Source organism: Anomaloglossus baeobatrachus, unplaced genomic scaffold, assembly GCF_048569485.1.
Source record: "Anomaloglossus baeobatrachus isolate aAnoBae1 unplaced genomic scaffold, aAnoBae1.hap1 Scaffold_4568, whole genome shotgun sequence".
Classification (NCBI taxonomy): Eukaryota; Metazoa; Chordata; class Amphibia; order Anura; family Aromobatidae; genus Anomaloglossus; species Anomaloglossus baeobatrachus.
The window spans coordinates 26574-32795 of record NW_027443907.1 but is presented as its reverse complement, the minus strand read 5'-3'; the positions used below and the strand labels follow the sequence as shown (position 1 = coordinate 32795).

General features: G+C 49.4%; 4 pseudogenes; all 4 read left to right on the top strand.

Moving 5' to 3' along the window:
- The first annotated feature begins 2156 nt into the window (after positions 1–2156).
- On the top strand, positions 2157–2275 carry LOC142280537 (5S ribosomal RNA; annotated as a pseudogene).
- Positions 2276–2671: 396 nt separating this feature from the next.
- On the top strand, positions 2672–2790 carry LOC142280539 (5S ribosomal RNA; annotated as a pseudogene).
- A 1424-nt stretch (positions 2791–4214) lies between these two features.
- LOC142280535 (5S ribosomal RNA) lies at positions 4215–4333 on the top strand (annotated as a pseudogene).
- A 1420-nt stretch (positions 4334–5753) lies between these two features.
- Positions 5754–5872, top strand: LOC142280540 (5S ribosomal RNA; annotated as a pseudogene).
- The last annotated feature ends 350 nt before the right edge of the window (positions 5873–6222 follow it).

The window sequence follows — 6222 nt, the reverse complement described above, 5'->3', positions numbered from 1 at the left end:
GGAGTTAGAGTGGCCCCTACCCACAATAAAAAAAAGCAAAAAAAAACAAAAAGCTTTTACTTCAGCCTTGCTCTCGAAAAGGCCAACAGGTGCAATAGCTACCCGTCAACGGCCACTCTAAACTTAATGTGCCTGCCCTCGTCAGATCGCAGCCGCTACGCAGTTTGAGGCCGGGCAAGTACCGGCATGGGAGACTGGCTGGGAATCCCTGGTTCCGTTGACATTTTTGACAATTTCTTTTTTTGGAGAGAGGGGGGGGAGTTAGAGTGGCCCTACCCACAATAAAAAAAAGCAAAAAAAAACAAAAAGCTTTTACTTCAGCCTTGCTCTCGAAAAGGCCAACAGGTGCAATAGCTACCCGTCAACGGCCACTCTAAACTGAATGTGCCTGCCCTCGTCAGATCGCAGCCGCTACGCAGTTTGAGGCCGGGCAAGTACCGGCATGGGAGACTGGCTGGGAATCCCTGGTTCCGTTGACATTTTTGACAATTTCTTTTTTTGGAGAGAGGGGGGGGAGTTAGAGTGGCCCTACCCACAATAAAAAAAAGCAAAAAAAAACAAAAAGCTTTTACTTCAGCCTTGCTCTCGAAAAGGCCAACAGGTGCAATAGCTACCCGTCAATGGCCACTCTAAACTGAATGTGCCTGCCCTCGTCAGATCGCAGCCGCTACGCAGTTTGAGGCCGGGCAAGTACCGGCATGGGAGACTGGCTGGGAATCCCTGGTTCCGTTGACATTTTTGACAATTTCTTTTTTTGGAGAGAGGGGGGGGGAGTTAGAGTGGCCCTACCCACAATAAAAAAAAGCAAAAAAAAACAAAAAGCTTTTACTTCAGCCTTGCTCTCGAAAAGGCCAACAGGTGCAATAGCTACCCGTCAACGGCCACTCTAAACTGAATGTGCCTGCCCTCGTCAGATCGCAGCCGCTACGCAGTTTGAGGCCGGGCAAGTACCGGCATGGGAGACTGGCTGGGAATCCCTGGTTCCGTTGACATTTTTGACAATTTCTTTTTTTGGAGAGAGGGGGGGGGAGTTAGAGTGGCCCTACCCACAATAAAAAAAAGCAAAAAAAAAACAAAAAGCTTTTACTTCAGCCTTGCTCTCGAAAAGGCCAACAGGTGCAATAGCTACCCGTCAACGGCCACTCTAAACTGAATGTGCCTGCCCTCGTCAGATCGCAGCCGCTACGCAGTTTGAGGCCGGGCAAGTACCGGCATGGGAGACTGGCTGGGAATCCCTGGTTCCGTTGACATTTTTGACAATTTCTTTTTTTGGAGAGAGGGGGGGGGGAGTTAGAGTGGCCCTACCCACAATAAAAAAAAGCAAAAAAAAACAAAAAGCTTTTACTTCAGCCTTGCTCTCGAAAAGGCCAACAGGTGCAATAGCTACCCGTCAACGGCCACTCTAAACTGAATGTGCCTGCCCTCGTCAGATCGCAGCCGCTACGCAGTTTGAGGCCGGGCAAGTACCGGCATGGGAGACTGGCTGGGAATCCCTGGTTCCGTTGACATTTTTGACAATTTCTTTTTTTGGAGAGAGGGGGGGGGAGTTAGAGTGGCCCTACCCACAATAAAAAAAGCAAAAAAAAAACAAAAAGCTTTTACTTCAGCCTTGCTCTCGAAAAGGCCAACAGGTGCAATAGCTACTCGTCAACGGGCCACTCTAAACTGAATGTGCCTGCCCTCGTCAGATCGCAGCCGCTACGCAGTTTGAGGCCGGGCAAGTACCGGCATGGGAGACTGGCTGGGAATCCCTGGTTCCGTTGACATTTTTGACAATTTCTTTTTTGGAGAGAGGGGGGGGAGTTAGAGTGGCCCTACCCACAATAAAAAACGCAAAAAAAAACAAAAAGCTTTTACTTCAGCCTTGCTCTCGAAAAGGCCAACAGGTGCAATAGCTACCCGTCAACGGCCACTCTAAACTGAATGTGCCTGCCCTCGTCAGATCGCAGCCGCTACGCAGTTTGAGGCCGGGCAAGTACCGGCATGGGAGACTGGCTGGGAATCCCTGGTTCCGTTGACATTTTTGACAATTTCTTTTTTTGGAGAGAGGGGGGGGAGTTAGAGTGGCCCTACCCACAATAAAAAAAGCAAAAAAAAACAAAAAGCTTTTACTTCAGCCTTGCTCTCGAAAAGGCCAACAGGTGCAATAGCTACCCGTCAACGGCCACTCTAAACTGAATGTGCCTGCCCTCGTCAGATCGCAGCCGCTACGCAGTTTGAGGCCGGGCAAGTACCAGCATGGGAGACTGGCTGGGAATCCCTGGTTCCGTTGACATTTTTGACAATTTCTTTTTTTGGAGAGAGGGGGGGGAGTTAGAGTGGCCCTACCCACAATAAAAAAAAGCAAAAAAAAAACAAAAAGCTTTTACTTCAGCCTTGCTCTCGAAAAGGCCAACAGGTGCAATAGCTACCCGTCAACGGCCACTCTAAACTGAATGTGCCTGCCCTCGTCAGATCGCAGCCGCTACGCAGTTTGAGGCCGGGCAAGTACCGGCATGGGAGACTGGCTGGGAATCCCTGGTTCCGTTGACATTTTTGACAATTTCTTTTTTTGGAGAGAGGGGGGGGGAGTTAGAGTGGCCCTACCCACAATAAAAAAAAGCAAAAAAAAAACAAAAAGCTTTTACTTCAGCCTTGCTCTCGAAAAGGCCAACAGGTGCAATAGCTACCCGTCAACGGCCACTCTAAACTGAATGTGCCTGCCCTCGTCAGGTCGCAGCCGCTATGCAGTTTGAGGCCGGGCAAGTACCGGCATGGGAGACTGGCTGGGAATCCCTGGTTCCGTTGACATTTTTGACAATTTCTTTTTTTGGAGAGAGGGGGGGGATTTAGAGTGGCCCTACCCACAATAAAAAAAAGCAAAAAAAAAACAAAAAGCTTTTACTTCAGCCTTGCTCTCGAAAAGGGCCAACAGGTGCAATAGCTACCCGTCAACGGCCACTCTAAACTGAATGTGCCTGCCCTCGTCAGATCGCAGCCGCTACGCAGTTTGAGGCCGGGGCAAGTACCGGCATGGGAGACTGGCTGGGAATCCCTGGTTCCGTTGACATTTTTGACAATTTCTTTTTTTGGAGAGAGGGGGGGGAGTTAGAGTGGCCCTACCCACAATAAAAAAAAGCAAAAAAAACCAAAAAGCTTTTACTTCAGCCTTGCTCTCGAAAAGGCCAACAGGTGCAATAGCTACCCGTCAACGGCCACTCTAAACTGAATGTGCCTGCCCTCATCAGATCGCAGCCGCTACGCAGTTTTGAGGCCGGGCAAGTACCGGCATGGGAGACTGGCTGGGAATCCCTGGTTCCGTTGACATTTTTGACAATTTCTTTTTTTGGAGAGAGGGGGGGGAGTTAGAGTGGCCCTACCCACAATAAAAAAAAGCAAAAAAAAACAAAAAGCTTTTACTTCAGCCTTGCTCTCGAAAAGGCCAACAGGTGCAATAGCTACCCGTCAACGGCCACTCTAAACTGAATGTGCCTGCCCTCGTCAGATCGCAGCCGCTACGCAGTTTGAGGCCGGGCAAGTACCGGCATGGGAGACTGGCTGGGAATCCCTGGTTCCGTTGACATTTTTGACAATTTCTTTTTTTTGGAGAGAGGGGGGGGAGTTAGAGTGGCCCTACCCACAATAAAAAAAAGCAAAAAAAAACAAAAAGCTTTTACTTCAGCCTTGCTCTCGAAAAGGCCAACAGGTGCAATAGCTACCCGTCAACGGCCACTCTAAACTGAATGTGCCTGCCCTCGTCAGATCGCAGCCGCTACGCAGTTTGAGGCCGGGCAAGTACCGGCATGGGAGACTGGCTGGGAATCCCTGGTTCCGTTGACATTTTTGACAATTTCTTTTTTTGGAGAGAGGGGGGGGGAGTTAGAGTGGCCCTACCCACAATAAAAAAAGCAAAAAAAAACAAAAAGCTTTTACTTCAGCCTTGCTCTCGAAAAGGCCAACAGGTGCAATAGCTACCCGTCAACGGCCACTCTAAACTGAATGTGCCTGCCCTTGTCAGATCGCAGCCGCTACGCAGTTTGAGGCTGGGCAAGTACCGGCATGGGAGACTGGCTGGGAATCCCTGGTTCCGTTGACATTTTTGACAATTTCTTTTTTTGGAGAGAGGGGGGGGGAGTTAGAGTGGCCCTACCCACAATAAAAAAAAGCAAAAAAAAAACAAAAAGCTTTTACTTCAGCCTTGCTCTCGAAAAGGCCAACAGGTGCAATAGCTACCCGTCAACGGCCACTCTAAACTGAATGTGCCTGCCCTCGTCAGATCGCAGCCGCTACGCAGTTTGAGGCCGGGAAAGTACCGGCATGGGAGACTGGCTGGGAATCCCTGGTTCCGTTGACATTTTTGACAATTTCTTTTTTTGGAGAGAGGGGGGGGGAGTTAGAGTGGCCCTACCCACAATAAAAAAAAGCAAAAAAAAAACAAAAAGCTTTTACTTCAGCCTTCTCTCGAAAAGGCCAACAGGTGCAATAGCTACCCGTCAACGGCCACTCTAAACTGAATGTGCCTGCCCTCGTCAGATCGCAGCCGCTACGCAGTTTGAGGCCGGGCAAGTACCGGCATGGGAGACTGGCTGGGAATCCCTGGTTCCGTTGACATTTTTGACAATTTCTTTTTTTGGAGAGAGGGGGGGGAGTTAGAGTAGCCCCTACCCACAATAAAAAAAAGCAAAAAAAAACAAAAAGCTTTTACTTCAGCCTTGCTCTCGAAAAGGCCAACAGGTGCAATAGCTACCCGTCAACGGCCACTCTAAACTGAATGTGCCTGCCCTCGTCAGATCGCAGCCGCTACGCAGTTTGAGGCCGGGCAAGTACCGGCATGGGAGACTGGCTGGGAATCCCTGGTTCCGTTGACATTTTTGACAATTTCTTTTTTTGGAGAGAGGGGGGGGAGTTAGAGTGGCCCTACCCACAATAAAAAAAAGCAAAAAAAAACCAAAAAAGCTTTTACTTCAGCCTTGCTCTCGAAAAGGCCAACAGGTGCAATAGCTACCCGTCAACGGCCACTCTAAACTGAATGTGCCTGCCCTCGTCAGATCGCAGCCGCTACGCAGTTTGAGGCCGGGCAAGTACCGGCATGGGAGACTGGCTGGGAATCCCTGGTTCCGTTGACATTTTTGACAATTTTCTTTTTTTGGAGAGAGGGGGGGGAGTTAGAGTGGCCCTACCCACAATAAAAAAAAGCAAAAAAAAACAAAAAGCTTTTACTTCAACCTTGCTCTCGAAAAGGCCAACAGGTGCAATAGCTACCCGTCAACGGCCACTCTAAACTGAATGTGCCTGCCCTCATCAGATCGCAGCCGCTACGCAGTTTGAGGTCGGGCAAGTACCGGCATGGGAGACTGGCTGGGAATCCCTGGTTCCGTTGACATTTTTGACAATTTCTTTTTTTGGAGAGAGGGGGGGGAGTTAGAGTGGCCCTACCCACAATAAAAAAAAGCAAAAAAAAACAAAAAGCTTTTACTTCAGCCTTGCTCTCGAAAAGGCCAACAGGTGCAATAGCTACCCGTCAACGGCCACTCTAAACTGAATGTGCCTGCCCTCGTCAGATCGCAGCCGCTACGCAGTTTGAGGCCGGGCAAGTACCGGCATGGGAGACTGGCTGGGAATCCCTGGTTCCGTTGACATTTTTGACAATTTCTTTTTTTGGAGAGGGGGGGGAGTTAGAGTGGCCCTACCCACAATAAAAAAAAGCAAAAAAAAACAAAAAGCTTTTACTTCAGCCTTGCTCTCGAAAAGGCCAACAGGTGCAATAGCTACCCGTCAACGGCCACTCTAAACTGAATGTGCCTGCCCTCGTCAGGTCGCAGCCGCTACGCAGTTTGAGGCCGGGCAAGTACCGGCATGGGAGACTGGCTGGGAATCCCTGGTTCCGTTGACATTTTTGACAATTTCTTTTTTTGGAGAGAGGGGGGGGATTTAGAGTGGCCCTACCCACAATAAAAAAAAGCAAAAAAAAACAAAAAGCTTTTACTTCAGCCTTGCTCTCGAAAAGGCCAACAGGTGCAATAGCTACCCGTCAACGGCCACTCTAAACTGAATGTGCCTGCCCTCGTCAGATCGCAGCCGCTACGCAGTTTGAGGCCGGGCAAGTACCGGCATGGGAGACTGGCTGGGAATCCCTGGTTCCGTTGACATTTTTGACAATTTCTTTTTTTGGAGAGAGGGGGGGGGAGTTAGAGTGGCCCTACCCACAATAAAAAAAAGCAAAAAAAACCAAAAAGCTTTTAC